At 42.1% G+C, this 16,994-nt stretch overlaps 1 protein-coding gene across 4 annotated transcripts in view; it reads right to left on the minus strand.

The window, feature by feature from the left end:
* esyt2b (extended synaptotagmin-like protein 2b) overlaps positions 1 to 16,994 on the minus strand; it is a 232,009-nt gene that overhangs the window by 63,236 nt on the left and 151,779 nt on the right. The window lies entirely within an intron of this gene.

Raw genomic sequence — 16,994 nt, forward strand, 5'->3', positions numbered from 1 at the left:
TCAACTTTTGCCTGAAACTCAACTTTCAAATTCCAGCCTGAACTGGCTAGTTTACTTCAAGTTCCTGTGACCAAACAGCAGTTGAATTCCAGGTGGCCTAAGCCACTGTCTACATAATAATTAGAATATGTTCTTAAGGGATACAGCTCAATTTTATCAGTTTTACTGTACATTACATGGTAAAACACACCTGTCCCTATGAAACAGCCTATCATCCAAATTATTATTAGGATTTCTACAAGAGATCACTAATTACTGAAAAACTAATCTACTGCACATGACTAATATTATCCAATAAAAGTTTTGTTTGATACAACAGATTTAATACCACAGACTAAATATAATCAGTTTAGCTTTTTAACTGAATACATCTGGCCACATACAGATACATTTGTTTAATTACTGAGCATACAAAATACGAAAACACAAGACTACAAGAACGGGCTCAATGCAGATTCTTCCCACTTCAAGATACAACTCCAAAAATCACTTAACTACTGTCAAAGGGAAAAAAGAACTTCTAAAGGCTGGGGGGATTGGGGGGGGTGTAATCTCTTTAAATATTTAATTTCAAGATATATTTTATATCTATTCTTAACATAGATTCAAGATCTTGATATTAAAATACAGCTGACATAAATCCTACACATTTGATTTCTACTGGGCTGTTAATATACCCAATTTCAAAGGCCTTGCAGTAAATTAGTTTCGGAAAATCAAATGGTACACAATGAAGCACTAAAATACATCACAATTGCTCTCTATTCTGTAATCCCTCACATGTGGGATCCTGTAAAAGTCTCTCCTCCCCTTCCATCCCCATCCTATGCAGATTCAACCCTCTCTGTTTGAAAAGATACAATTACTGTACAGCATGAAGCAAGAACCTTCTTCTTAGTTGCAACTGATGCTGCTCCATAATAATTTATATCTATATAACGTCTTTAATGTAATGAAATGGCCCAAAGCGAGTCAAAGGAACATTATAAAACAAAATATAACACTGAGCCATACAAAGAGACATTAGGTCAGATGACCAAAATCTTAGTCAAAGGCATAGGTTTCAAGGAGTGTCAAGAAATTAAAATTAGAATATTTATTAACAAAAGAAAGGATTTCAAGCACATACATATATCTACAAATTATTACTATACCAACTCCTAAAACCCCCAATTAACCTGGCTCCCAGATACATCCTCTTTAAGGTAACAGTCCAAAAATAGATTTGATATTTTAAACAGATCCAGCAAATTAACACAATACAGTGGAATTCAAAATGGCTTTCTCCAGCTTTGGCCAGGATTTTCCTGTCGGCGATTTGGCGGCTGGGCCCGCTCGCCAACGGGAAAATAACGCGGGATGACGTCAGGAGGAACCCCCGATGTCATCCCGGTCCCTTTAAATTTTTAAGGCGGCGGGCAGACAGCAAAATCAGCTGTCCTCCCATCAACCTGTCAATGGTCAATTGAGGCCGTTGACAGGCTAATTAAGATAATTAAATACCTGCCCTCCACTGGCGGGATGAGTTTTCATGTCTGTTTTTAAAAAGTTTAATAAAGTTTATGTCCTTCTTATTAACATGTCCCATCTTGTGTGACATTGTCACATGAGGGGACATGTTAATAATATTTTTATTTTTCTATTTTTGAAGTTTTGTGCACCGTCACTAATCTTCCTGAGACACCACTTAATCTCAGGGAGTAGTGTGCTCTTTCGCGTGCATGCACGAAAGAGCGCACTTTGACAGATGGGGAATCCCTCCTCCCCCCCCGCCCCCCCCACCCCAGCACAGGAAGCTCATAGCGCTTCCTGTCAGGCAGGCCAGGCCCGCCCACTCAAAATGGTGGTGGGCCCCGTTTCGGTGGTGGGGGTCGGCTGTCCGCAGGTGGGACCCGCACACCCACCAAAGGCAAAATTCTGCCCTTGGTTTCTGTAAACAGCAGGATTCACACCCTTCTGTTAGATCTTACAATGCCTTCTCCTGACACATAGTCTCATTCTCCTTTATATATGTCACCCTTTTTAATATGTCAATTGCATTGTTTCCAAATCCCCCTTCATCAATCTAAAATTCCCTTTATACCTCACATGCTAAGACCCCTACCATGTTTATCCATTAGCATATTAAAGACACCTTACTTCTTTTGATAACTTCAACTTGCAATCTGCTTGGTTACAAAATGTAATTAAATCACACAGACAGAAAAACTCAACCCCTATAAACCTACTTTACAATAAACCAGAAAAATATTATGAAAATTATTATACTCTCATGACAGAGCCATGTAGGTCAACAAGCACAAGGGTGAATCAGGAACAGGACTTGGTGCGAGGTAAGATGCGGACAGCAGAGCTCAGGATGACCTCAAGTTTGTGGAGTGTAAAATGTGGAAGTCCAGTCAGGAGTGCATTGGTAACGAACACATGAATGAGGGTTTCAGCAACAAGTGAACTGAGTCATGAGCTTCCTGAATACAACTAAAAGTTAAAAACCAAATAAATAAAACAGTATAAGCAGCAGATGAATTGGGAAAAGATTTGCATGAAGGTTGTAGAAACTATGCTTACTTTTTGAGGAGAGTCAGCTCAAAAAGTGAAGGATTTTTGCTGCTTCAGAACTGGGTGCACTAAAATGGATAAATGCTTCCGTGGAATGAATGTGGTAATTCTTGCATTTATACAGTCAGATAACACTGGAAGATCTCAAAATGCTTTACAATATGAATTACACTTTGGAGTGCGCTGACTGAATGCTGATTGTATTTTCTATGTTGTCTTGGGTTTTGCTGTACATAAAAAAAAGGTCTCTTGATTTGACTCCTAAAAATATCAAGCACTCTCAGTTCAAGATTGTGCCCTCTTGTTCCAGATTCTCCACAAGAGGAAATATGCTCTCTGTAACTATACCCTATTGAATTACTTTATCATTTTAAATTCACAGAATAAGTGACCCTCAACCCTTTAAACTTAGGAAAATAGAAGTTTAAGCAAATTCCCTTCACAAATTAACTCTTTATTTTAGTATCCTTCTGGCGAATCTGCACTGTGAGCCTTTCAAGGCTCATGCATCTTTCCTGAGGTTCAAAGCCCCAAACCAAACAAAGTGAAATATCACTTTCTTACTTCTAAATTCAGCTGAGTTAAAGGCTAGTATTCCATTAGCCTTTTTGGATAATTTTTTGTATCATTTTTGATTTATTCTTGGGATGTGGGCATCACTGCTAGGCCATCCCTAATTGTTCAAGAAAATGGTGGTGAGCACCTTCAACTGCTGCGTGTAGGGGTTTGGTTTTGAGTGATTTGTTAGTCCATTTCAGAGGCAGTTAAGAGTCAACCAGATTGCAGTGGATCAGTCACATACAGGCTACAGCAGATAAGAAAGACTGATTTCTTTCCTTCCCTACAGGGTAAACCGGATGATCTTATACAACAAATGTTGGTTTCATGGTTTTTTTATTGCAGATTTATTTAATTAACTTAATTTAAATTCCCCCAGTTTTTGTGGTGGGATGTGAACTCATACCTCCAGATCATTATTCCAGGATAGCTGGACCCTTAACATTACCACTATGCTACCACATCCAATCCGTGCTGTACCTTTTAATAATATGTACATGGGAACCTAAATCCCTTTGCTTCTCCACAGCTTTTATTAAGAAAATGTTCCAGTTTGCCTTTCTCAGATCTGATAAAGGACACTGGATTGCGTATAACCTGAGGGTGTGGCTACAACTGCTGATTCCTTATCTACATACTTTCTCTTGGTACATGTTGAAAAACTGGACATGCTACATTCTTGTTTCTGAAAGGATAGGTCCGAGATAATAACAGTCAAAAAGCTGTAGGAGTGGGATTTCTAAAGGCAGCTTGCCTTTTTCTTTTTGGCTCAAATAAGTTTTAAAATAAAGGAATAACACCCCTCCATGTAAGGCTTTCTACTCTATATGCAGCCTATTTCATTTAGATAAGTGGGCGTGGATGAAAGGAATTTTATAGGATTATAGAAATACATAGGACACTCAATTTGGCAGGTAAATTCCAAATCAAAAAACATACACACCTTCCCTCTCACACCCTCTTCCTCACTAAGTCTTCACCTGGCTTCCTTTTGAATTTGTTGCCATTATCAGGCACTCAATTCCATATTGCTTTTTGTGTAAAAATAAGTTACATTTCTTTGAATATTCTTCAAATATTCTGTCCCCTAGGATCAATCTAAAAACATTAAAAAGTACACCCGTCTATACAAGCTCTCAGTTTTAGAAAGATTTTTCAACATCTAACTAGTGGACTTAAAAGCTAGTGGACTCATTGGGCAGAATTTTCTGTCTGTTGGGCGGGTGGGCCCGACTCAATCTCTGGCGGGCGGGGAGCCGATCCCCACCAGAGAAACAGACCCTGTCGCCATTTACGTGTGCGGATCAATTAAGGCCCGCCCAGCATGATGTCCGTTGGGAAGCGCTATGTGCTTCCTGTGCAGGCAGGGGGGATTCCCCAAAAGCGAGAGGCTAAGTGCTGTCTCAGGGAGATCGCTTACACTTTTAAAAATATTAAAAATTAGAAAAAAAAATTCCCTAACATGTCCCCCTCATGTAACAATGTCACATGAGATGGGACATGTTTATAATTAACATAATAACTTTAATAAAAATTTTAAATCCCTGCATGAAACCTCATCCCACTCTGTCTTATCTTTTAAGGGGCCAGGAGGACAAGGAGTGCCATATATGGGAATAGATGGTTGCAGGCAACATTCCTAATTGTTGATATAATTAGAATGCAACTTTATTTTGCTGAAAAGATGGTAACAACTGCATTTATACAGCACTTTTAAAATAGTAAAACATTTCAATGTGCTACACAGGAGCGATACTAAACAAAATTTGATACTGAGCCACATAAGGGATGATTAAAAGCATGGTCATGGGGGTAGTGTTTTAAAAGGGCATTGAAAAGAAGGAGAGTGAGGTAGAAAGGCAGGGAGGGGCTTCCATAGATTTGAGCCTCAGCAGCTGAAAATGGATGCTCTGAGGGGAGAAAAGAATGACGTGTTAGTAAAAAGAAAACAGACCGACATTGTTGACAAAGCAGACTGAAAAAAAAGCTTTAAAAAATTCATTCATGGGTTGTGGGCACCACTGGCAAGGCCAACGTTTATTACTCATCCCTAATTTCCCTTGAGAAGGTGGTGGATAGCCGCCTTCTTGAACCATTGCAGTCCTTATGGTGTCAGTACACCCAAGCTGCTCTTAGGTATGAATGGCAATATATTTCCAAGTCGGAATGGCATGCGACTTGGAGGGAACTTGCAGGCGATGGTATTCCGATGTATCCGTGGACAAAAGAGCTGAACTCCTGAAGTGAGGCAAGAGTGACTGCCCTTGACATCAAGGCAGCATTTGACCGAGTGTGGCATCAAGGAGCCCTCACAAAACTGGAGTCAATGGGAAGCAGGGGAAAACTCTCAGCTGTTTGGAGTCATACCTAGCACAAAGGAAGATGGTTGTGGTTGTTGGAGGTCAGTCATCTCAGCTCCAGGGCATCACTGCCAGATTTCTTCAGGATAGTGTCCTAGGCCGAACTACTTTCAGCTACTTCATCAATGACCTTCCTTCCATCATAAGGTCAGAAGTGGGGATGTTCACTGATGATTGCACAATGTTCAGCACCATTCGTGACTCCTCAGATACTGAAGTAGTGCATGTCCAAATGCAGCAAGACCTGGACAATATCCAGGCCTGGGCTTACGAGTGTCAAGTAACATTCGCGCCATGCAAGTGTCAGGCAATGACCATCCCAAACAAGAGAGAATCCAACCATCGCCCCTTGATGTTCAATGGCATGACCATCACTATCAACATCCAACGGGTTGCCATTGACCAGAAACTGAACTGGACTAGCCATATAAATACTGTGATTACGAGAGCAGGTCAGAGGCTAGGAATCATGGGAAGGGTAACTCACCTCCTGGCTCCCCAAAGCCTGTCAACCATCACAAGGCACAAGTCAGGAGTGTGATGGGAATACTCTCCACTTGCCTGGATGAGTGCAGCTCCCACAACACTCAACAAGCTGGACGCCATCCAGGACAAAACAGTCCGCTTGATTAGCATCACATCCACAAACATTCAATCCCTCCACCACCGACGCACCTGTAACAGCAATGTGTACCATCTACAAGACGCACTGCAGGAATTCAACAAGGCTCCTTCGACAGCACCTTCTAAATCCAGGACCACTACCACCTAGAAGGACAAGGGCAGCAGATAGATGGGAACACCACCACCTGGAAGTTCCCCTCCAAGTCACACACCATCCTGACTTGGAAATATATCACTATTCCTTCACTGTCGCTAGGTTAAAATCCTGGAACTCCCTCCCTAACAGCAGTGTGGGTGTAGTTCAAGAAGGCAGCTCACCACTACCTTTTCAAGGACAACTAGGGATGGGCAATAAATGCTGGCCCAGCCAGCGAAGCCCACATCCCATGAATGAATAAAAAAAACCAGCCACCCTTCATCAGTGCAATTTTCTTCCACACAATATTCCTTTGTTCGCTACCAAATTTTCAGATAAAAAAGGGAAGCAGTTGAAAATCTACCCTCTGCATTTCTCTCTGTTGCTAAAATGAATCTGCTTTTAAGGCCACTAGTTAGATGTTGAAAAATCTTTTGGTGAAGCATCAGCTTGTTCTTTTGTTAGGAACTAGAGATAGTTTTAAGTAAGTTACATGCGTATTTGTGTGTGTGTGTGTTAGGAATAAGCTATTGCTTTTAGTTAATTTTTTTATTTGTGTGTTAGAAAGGTAAAGCCTGGATTTTGATTTCATTTTAGAGTGGGGCCAGCAGGTCTGGGACTTTGTTTGTATATCTGCATTTTAATGAGCTTTTATGATCCTTTAAGTGGAGAGCTGTGTTACCAAGGGGGTTAGTGGTTTAGAGAAGTTAAAACAAAGTAGAAAAAAAGTTGTGCTGTTGCCTAGCAACAGGAGACCTCCAGAGAAGAGAAACAGAAAAGCAGTTTGAATTCAGTTGGAAGCAGATGCCAGGAGAAGCTGGACACAGGAGAGGGAACTGCAGGAAGCAGGTTCCAAACAGCAAAGAAGAAAGTCCCAAATCCAGGGAATGGTACAGGAAAAAGTCAAAGGACAAGGACAGGGATCTGGAACAGAGCCTGTTCGGTGAAGTTAAAGTAAGAAGCAGAGAAAGTTGCTAGAAGCAGTATCAAGCAAAATGGGCTTGTGAGAAGCCAGATAATCCGAGAAAACAGCCAAAGTTGGGTAACTCCTTAGTACGGGCCTGTGAAGCAACGGTATCCTGCTTGGTACCACCGAGTACCTGAGTGCGTGTGGTCGGTGAAGCCTGAATGCATGTAGAGATCCAGGGGAGGAGAACATCGCAAGGAGAATTCAAACCCTTGGAGGCGGATCCTCGTTGAAGATGTCCAAGTTAAAGTACCGTTTGGGAGTAGATTCCAAGGTGAGTAATTCGAACGTTGAGATTAGAAACCCTCGGGAAAAAGACGGAGTTCAGTGAGACCGGTTGGCTCATGGTGTGACAAGCATCTGGGGGGAAGTTGATGAGAAATCCATAGCATCTGCCTTGGTTGGCATCTGTCACCACATTTCAGAATGTGGGTTGTCCGACCACAGGTCACCTTTTAGTTTACATCAGTGGTGAGCAACGTGGCCCTTTAGGGTCTGAGTGCAGCCCAAGGGACATTTTGATGACCGTTGCCCACACACAGGGTTGCCAGATTCCACTGGTTTCTGTCCACGTAGCTTCTTTCCTACCGGTATTACTGAAGTGATACATGCTGATTGCACACAACAACGACTGTGAGAGCTGTGCGCTCCCACTGCATCCAATCAGAGCGCTTCATGCGAGCTGACTTTTTCCTGCTATGAGACACATCAAATGCAAGAAGCACAACAGACTAATGGACGGGAACCTCAGTGCCAAATTGCGAAATGTTTGCACATCCCTTAGTCCTAATCTAAGAAAGCTTGCAGAGGACTGATCCAACCAGAAGTCACACTGAGTATGATGTAAGTAAGGTTAGCACAAATATTTCCCTTGTTTTTGCCATTTTAAGTTAATGATAATTCTATTCATATGTAAATGATTAAGCATTTTCTATAATTCGTTGTGAAATATTTACCGTGTATTAAATGTATTTAATCTTATTCATGTAGTCATAGTTAGTGCACATGCCCAATTTCAATCTTGTGGCTCACTGAGATGAAGGAGGCAGCTCATGCAGCCCACTCACTAGCTTAGGTTGTCCATCACTGGTTTACATGGACTGTACACTTCTTGTGAATATTAGAGCATAAGGTAGATTTTGTAACTTTTGTTATCCTTATGAATCTGTATATAGTTGTGGGTGAAGGAGTAGTATAAAATTGTTCATCTGCTCTTGTTTAATAAATGTTTTATTCCTTTGTTAAAAGTTCATCAGTGGACTCTGACTTTGTTCAATAGCTGTTCTCCACGTTTCTAAACAAAAAATAAAAGTTAGGATGTATCAAGCTAGGCTCCACCCTGGGATCTTACTTGTCCAGCAGTAACATCAGCTGGAATCATAATACTTGCCGAAACTGAGAGCTTGTATAGGCGGGCGTATATTTAATATATTTAGATTGATTCTAGGGCACAGAGTATTTGAAGAATTTTTACACGAAAAGCAATGTGAACTCAAGTGCCCGGTTGTGGCAATAAATTCAAAAGGAAGTCGGGCGAAGACTAAGTGAGGAAGATATTAAAGGATGTGAGAGGGAAGGTGCATATATTTTTTGTTCTGGAATTTACCTGTTGAACTGAAAGGTTATTTCCTAGTTCAAACTGAATTTGTAGGTTTACATAGCACTTTCACAACTTTCGGCCATCTCAAAGTACTTCATAGCCAATGAAGTACTTTTGTGAAGTGCTTTTGTGAAATACAATGAGAGTCATTATGCAGGAAACATGGCAGCCAATTTGCATTCAGCAAGGTCCCACAACAACATAGAGATGCATGCCCAGATAGTCTGTTTTAATGTTAAATATTGGCCAGCATTGCCCAACTCCTCTTCCAAAAATGCATTGGGGAGTTTATGTCCAACTGTGCAAACAAGGTCCATCTGTTTACAAAGAATGGTACGGCTGACAGTGCAGCACTCCCCAACACTGTAGCAAGGCGTCAGCCAATATTTTGCTATCAATGCAGGAGTCACTGTCTTTTAAGGGAAAAGTAGAAACATTTATGCAGAGTATGAGGTAGGGCAATAGGGAAGAGTCGGATTATATTTGGTGTTACAATGGTGTTATACCTGACCCTGAGATAAGCTTCTCGCTACATATCCATGCAATTACTAAGACCACTTATTCTCATCTCTGTAACATTTCTGACTCCACTCTCACCACTGGTTATCAGCAGCTGAAATCCTCACCCATACCGTTGTTACACCTAAACTTGACTATTCCTACACATTCATAGCTGGCTTCCCACATTTACCCTCCATAAACTTGAGATCATACAAAACTCTGCTGTCCATGTCTTAACTTACACCAAGGCTTATTCACTTGTCATTCTTATGCTCGCTGACCTACAATATTCCCGGTTGAACAACACCAATTTTTAAATTCTCATCCTTGTTTTCACGTCTCGCCATGGCCACAATCCTCCCTATCTCTGTAATCTCCGCCAGTCTCACAACCCTCCAAGATATCTACATTCTTTTAATTCTGGCCTCTTGATCATCCCCGTTATTAATTGCTCCCATTAGTGGCCATGCCTTCAGTTGCCTAGACCCTAAGCTCTGGGATTCCCCCTACACACCTCTCCACCTCTTTCCCATTTTTCTCCTTCCTCAACTAAGTACTTGGTCATCGGCCCTCATATTGCCTTATTTGGTTCAGTTTCGTTTTTGTTTGATAACACTCCGACAAAGCATCTTGCAACATTTTACTATGTTAAAGACACTATGAAAATACTTGGGCAGGATTTTCAGCTCGGTGTGCAGGTGCGTGCCCAAGCGAGAGTCAGCAGCGCACCCACCAATTAAGAGAGCTATTAAGCCCATTAATCAATTAATTAATTTGAATTTTCCACTGACCATCCAACCTTAAGTTTGGTGGGTGGGTGAATAAGCCAGGCGGCACAAGTGGAATGAGGTTTCCAACAGTGAATAAAAAAGTAAAAAAATTTTAAACTCATTTTTAATGAGTCCCTGTTCATGTGACAGGGTCACATGTGGGGACATGTTTCTCTCATTTTTCAAATCTTTATTTTAAATCCTTCAACTCCCTGAGGCAGCTCCATGCCTTCAGGGAGCTTTCAATGAGCACACCCCTAAGCATGCGCAAACATCAGCGCTTGAGCTCCTCCCGACCCTACCCCAGCAGTGCCGAGGCTCTCAGTACGCGGTTCACACTGGCTGGCCAATTAACTGCCAACTGATCGCAGTGGAGGCGGCAGACCATTTCGTGGCCGCTCCCGGCCCGCCCACCCCGCCTGCTTGACGAGGGGAAAATCTTCCCCCTTGTTATGGCTTTGGATTGTTTGGGCAAAAGGTCATCAACAATGATACTTACAAAGCAACTTTAACATAGTAAAACATCGTAAGATGTCTCACAAGAATAGTATCAGATAAAATGTGACATCAAGCATATAAAGAGATACTGGAACAGGTTTGGGGAAAGGTTTTTCTTTAAGGAGGGAAGGCCAGAGCTTAGAGCTTAAGCAGCTGAAGGCACGGCTGGCAAGCATGGGTAAAGGAAATCAAGCATGCACAAGGGGCCAGAATTAGATGAGTGCACAGATCTCAGATAATTTAATGGGCTGGAAAAGGTTACTGAAATCATCACAGACAAATGGACTGAATTGCCTCCTTCATTGTTGTAAATGCACATTATGGGGGACAGTGAATTACTTGCTTATGTGCTGTAATTTCCAAGAATCAACTTGGACTATGTCCAATAATGGAGGGCAGCTGATAGTATCTTCTCTAATTAACTCTGGAGGGAATTAATTATTGGATATATTGGATATATCCTTGGTTCAGCCTTGCTAGCATGCTATAATGTTTTCATCTCTCTTCTGACAGCCTGCTTATTTTATAACACTACAAGATTTTCCTGGATGTATCATTTTCATCTGCAGCTACTCAATTTCTTCTTCCACAACAGGAATTTTCAGACACTATTTCCATCCTGGCGAGTTCGGCAAACGGGGATCAAAACTGGGACATGGTTTTATAGATTTCAGTTGCTCAGTTCAATCTTAAAGTAGGGGTAGTCAACGGAACATTGCAAGGCAAGATCCCAGGTTTGATCCCACCATATCTATTAAATCAACTGGCATCAACCAGGGTGATAGCAAGAGTACCTTCATTTGCCTATGCCCCTGTCCTACAGTGAAGAAAATCAACAAAGATTTGTTGTGACATACACATTCAGGGACAGAATCAGACTTGCGTCTGATCCCAAGGTTAAACTGTTGAGGGAAATTGTAGCACCCCAAATACTGATCATTCACTCTGCAGTAATTGAAGTTGATCTCTTCTGGACTATATAATTTAGCCTTACATTAGGTGGTATTTTAACTCAATAAGTCAATTCAAAATGGAATAAAATAAAGTGGTGAGGTTTGGGTATTTAATATTCAGGAATACAAAAAGTGTTCAGAAAAGATAGGGAAAGAACAAAAGTGAGGTGAGGTGACAGTATTGATTTGGGAAGACATGGTAGTTTTTGAAAGAGAGGATGTCCTTGAAGGGACAAGGACAGGTTCATTTTGTTAGAGTTGAGAAGCAAAAAAGGGATGATCATGTTTCTGGGGATATTCTACAGATCTCCAAATAGTGAGTGAGAGACGAAATATACAGACATCTTCAAGAACTACAGAGTGGTGATTTTGGGGGACTTCAATTACCCAAATTATCAATTAGGATAATGTTAGAGTAAAGGGTAAGGAGGATAAGAAATTTCTGAAATGTGTTCAAGAGAACTTTTGTCCAGTATGTTCTTGGTCCAACTAGGAAGAGGCATTACTGGATCTGGTGCTGGGAAATGAGGTGGGTCAAATGGACAAAGTGTCTGTAGGGAACACTTTGAAGTGATTTCAAATCATAAGGTTTAGATTAGCAATGGAGAAGAGCATGGAACAATCTAAAGTAGAATCCATAAATTGGAAGTGGACTAATTTCAATGGGATGAAAAGGGATCTAGGCAGGTAAAACAGAGCCATAGACTGACAGGAGAAACAGTAACAGAAAATGGATTATCTTGAAGGAGGAGGTGCTTCAGGTATGAGCAAGGTACATTTCAACAACAATGAAAGGCAGAGGAACCAAAGCCAGGACCAAAACAGGGATAGAGAATGTAATGAAGCAAAAAAAAAGGTGCATGATGCATGTCAGGTGAATTCTTCATGCAAGAATCAGGCCAATTCATTAAGCTGAGAGGTGATGAGGAAAATAAGACAGGCAAAGGGAAAACATGAAACTATAATCACAGTCAACATGAAAGGAAACTCAAAAATCTACTACCAGCATGCAAATAATAAGTAGGTGGGAATAGGCAGGATGGGGCCTTCTCACGACAAAGAAGGGGGTCTATGCTTAGAGGCACAATGCAGTAATGAGTACTCTGTATGAGTGTTTACCAAGGAAGAGGATGCTATAAAATATTGGTAGAAGCAAAGATAGTAGCAGTAATGGATTGAATGAAAGTAATAGGAATGACGTCCTGGGAGGCAAGCTACACTTGGAGTGGATAAGTCACCTGATCGGATGGCTTGCATCCCAGGTTGCAAAAGGAAGTGGGAGTGGAGATGGTAGAAGAGCTTGCCATAATTTTCTAACCTTCCCTAGATACAGGGGATGTGCCAGAGGATTGGAGAATGGCAAAGGTGACATACAACTACAGGTCAATCAGTTTAACTTCAGTGGTGAGTAAGGTTTTAGAAAACAATAATCAGGGAAAAATATCAACAGGCACTTGGAGAGGTGTTTTTTTTTAATTTGTTCATGGTTTTGTGGAAGTTGCTGGCTAGGCCAGCATTTATTACCCATCCTGAATTGTTCTGTTCAGGGGGCATTTACACATCAACTTCATTGCTGTGGGTCTGGGGCCACATGTAGGCCAGACCAGGTAAGTACAGCAGATTTCCTTCCCTAAAGGACATTAGTGAACCAGATGGGTTTTTACAACAATCAGCAATGGTTTCGTGGTCAGCAGATTTTAAATTCCAGATTTTTATTGAATTCAAATTGCTCCATCTGTCGTGGTCATCAGAGCATTACCCTGGTTCTCTGGGATACTTGGCCAGTGGCAATGCCACAATGCCACTTCCTCCCCTGTTAATTAAGGAGAGCCAGCATAGATTTGTAAAAGGCAGATCATGCTTGACCAATCTAATTGAATATTTTGATGAAGTAATGGAGAAGGTTGATGAAGGAAATGCAATGGATGTTGTCTAAATGGATTTCAAGAAAGCGTTTGACAAAGTTTTTTTATTCAAAGTTTTTAAAAATTAATTCATAGGATATGGGCATTACTGGCTTGGCCAGCAATTATTGCCCATCCCTAATTGCTGTGCACCCACCGACCGTCAATGGCCAATTGAGGCCATTGACAGAGTCATTTAACTAATTAATGGACCTGCCCATCCAGGTTGGCGGGCAGGCCAGAAGTCCCGGCTAGAATTAGAAAAAGCATGAAACCTCATCCACAGGCAGATTGAGGTTTCATGTAGGTTTTTAAAAATTTTATTAAAGTTTTTAAAAAAATTATGGACATGTCCTAACTCATGTGACAGTGTCACATGAGGGGACATGTCAGGATTTTTTTTTTCTCTATTTTTAATATTTGTGACAGAACAGCCAATCTCTCTGAGGCAGCACCTAGCCTCAGGGAGATGAGAGTGCTCTTTCGTGCGCATAGCGCTTCCGTGCGGACGTCATGCTGGGCGGGCCTTAATTAGCCCGCCCACGTAAAATGGCGCCACGCCCCCAATTGAGGGCACCGATCGGAGGCGCGCCGCAATTCAACTTTGCTCCCGACTGGGGGAAAATCCTGCCCTATGTGTCTGCTGCCCTTGTCCTTCTAAGTGATAGCGTTCATGGGTTTGGTAGGTGCTCAGGCACCTTGGTGAGTTCCTGCAGTGCATCTTGTATTTGGTACACACTGCTGCCACTGTGCATTGGTGGTAGAGGGAGTGAATGTTTGTGGATGGGGTGGCAATCAAATGGGCTGCTTTGTCCTGGATGGTGTCAAACTTCTCGAGTGCTGTTGGAGCTGCAGTAGGACAAAGTACAACATAAAAGGCTGGTTGACAAAATTGAAGCTCATGAATTAGTAGGGTCAGTATCAACTTGGATAAAAAATATTGGCTTAAGGAGAGAAAACAGAAAGTCACAGTAAAGGCTGTTTTTCAGACGGAAGGATGGTGGTGTTCCCCAAGGGTCACTGCTTCATTTGTTATATAGAAATGAGTTGGGTATTGGAATATTTCAAAATCTGCCAATATGCCAAATTTAAAAAGGTGGCAAACAGTGAGGATGATACAAATTGACTGTAGCTGTACATAGATAAGCTAGCAGAATGGGCAAACAAGTGGCAAATGGAATTTAATACAGAGAAATGAGAGATGATACTATTTAGCAGAAGGGATAGGGAGAGGCAATATGAAATAAACGGCACAGTTCTAAAGAGTGTGCATGGAGTGTTATGGATTTCATGTGCATAGATCCTTGAAGGTGGCAGGACATATTGAGAGTAGTTAACAAAGCATATGGGATCTTGGGCTTCATAAATAAAGGTATTGAGTACAAAAGCAGGGAAGTTATGCTGAATAGTGTGTTGTGCCCAGTTTTGATCATCACACTTTAGGAAGGTCCTTGAGAGGGTGCAGAGGAGATTTACCAGAATGGTTCCAGGGATGAGATATTTTAACTGCAAGATTAGGTTTGAGAAGCTGGGGTTTTTCTGCTTGGAGAAAAAGAGGTTGACAGGAAATCTGATAGAGGTATTTGAAATTATGACTGGTTTAGATAAGGAAGACAAAAAAGCTGTTCCCATTAGCTGATGGTACAAGGATGAGGGGACACAGATTTAAGTTTCTGGCTAAGAGATATGGGGGAATGCGCAGAAGAGCCTTCTTATGTAGCAAGTGATAAGGACCTGGAACTCTCAGCCTATGAGGGGAGTGGAAGTGGAGATGATTAATGATTTTAAAAGAAAATTAGGTCCAGGGTCTCACTGGGGCCAAGATAGTAGGTCCCAACGAGGGCCTGGTGGGGGGAAGGGTGCAATTTGAGAGGCCTAGGGGAGGGTTGATGGTGCCTCTGATGGCCCCAGGGGTCCTGAATAGAAGGTCCCCCATCCCCTTTCCCACCTCATCTTGTCTGACATCAGCCCATACAGCTAAAGGCTTAAGGGTCTCAATAGGCCCACGGGCAGGTGAGCTGCTCAACAACTCCCCCATGTCCTGTTTAACTGCAGTGGTGGCAGGTAGGTGGTGGGCACTGTAGCCACTGGATTTTACATGCCACCTGGCTTTCAAACCCACTGGAAGGGGTGCATATAACCACTCGTAACCTGAGTCTCAAGAGAGCTTGGGATTACTATACTATGTTTGTCCTCACTTAGGAGAGTACCTTCTGCTGTTAATGTCTCCAACAGATGCTAGCACCTGTATCTCCAGGACTTTGAACCAAAGGAGGAACATCCAATTTGCCCAGCAAATAATTTAATTTCTCACTTCCTCCATATTACATAACTTACTTCTAACAAAAGACTTTTCGAAAGGGCTGTACCTTTGTGTGTGAAGCTCCTTCAATATGGCTAATACACTTGTGCAATTAAACATACACATATTAGTTTTTTTTCCATTCCTGATAATGTAACTAGTGTACCAGGTGTGTGCCTGATCAACTAAATTTTTTAAACTTGGTAGGACAAGTTTTCTACACCAACCTGAGAGTTTACTTTGGTTGGGGATGGCCTCAGGAACTATAAAATAATAAAAACAAGCTGCACCATAAGTAAAACGTAGATAATGAACTGAATTTTCATGTTGGGCATGCAAAACACTGGTCAGGCCCTTTCCTGACTTCGACTCATGACTGACTTTGCTCACGATTTTTATTTTTTCATACAGGGTGTGAAGGCAGGCTGGTTAGAAGGTCTGCCTTGGGCCTTGGAGACAACAGTCCAGCTCCCAACATTGTTTAAATGACCCCAAAATCTCACCCCTCAACCCCGTAACCATGCTCCATGCAACCCCATTCCCTCTACACGATCCTCAGATCACCAATGTCATCTCAAGCCCCGTCTATGCCCCCTATGTATCCACCATAGCCACTCACCCAATATCCATAATGTATAGTTCTCTGGAGCCATGCAATAGCAATGGGAATATTTTTAAAGACAGTTGTAAACAAAATGAAACCTGTGACAAACTTTAAAAAAAACCCTAAGGTCAGGATTTTCCCCTCAGCGATTTGGGGGCGGGGCCCGGTCACCAAGGGGAATTTGACGCAGGACGATGTCGGGAGGAATCCCTGACGTCATCCCAGTCCATTTATATTTTCAGGAAGGCAGGTGGACAGCAAAATCAGCTGTCCGCCTGCCTACCTGTCAATGGCCAATTGAGGCCATTGACAGGCTATTTAAAGTAATTAAAGACCTGCCCGTCCAACCTTAAGGATGGCGAGCAGGCCAAGAGCCCCAGCGGGCTCCAAATTATTGATGAAACACTGGCGGGATGACATTGTCACATGAGGGGGACATGTTAATAATTTTTAAGTTTTTGTATTTTTAAAGTTTTTCAGACTGCCACTGATCTCCCTGAGACAGCACTTTGACAGTTGGGGAATCCCTCCACTCCCACACCCCCCCAAGCACAAGGAGCAGATAGTGCTTCCCGTTGGGGATGCTGCTGGGCCGGCCTTAATTGGCCCACCCATTCAAAATGGCGGCAGGCCCCATTTCAGTGGTGGGGATCAGCTG

Source organism: Carcharodon carcharias, chromosome 3, assembly GCF_017639515.1.
Source record: "Carcharodon carcharias isolate sCarCar2 chromosome 3, sCarCar2.pri, whole genome shotgun sequence".
Lineage (NCBI taxonomy): Eukaryota > Metazoa > Chordata > Chondrichthyes > Lamniformes > Lamnidae > Carcharodon > Carcharodon carcharias.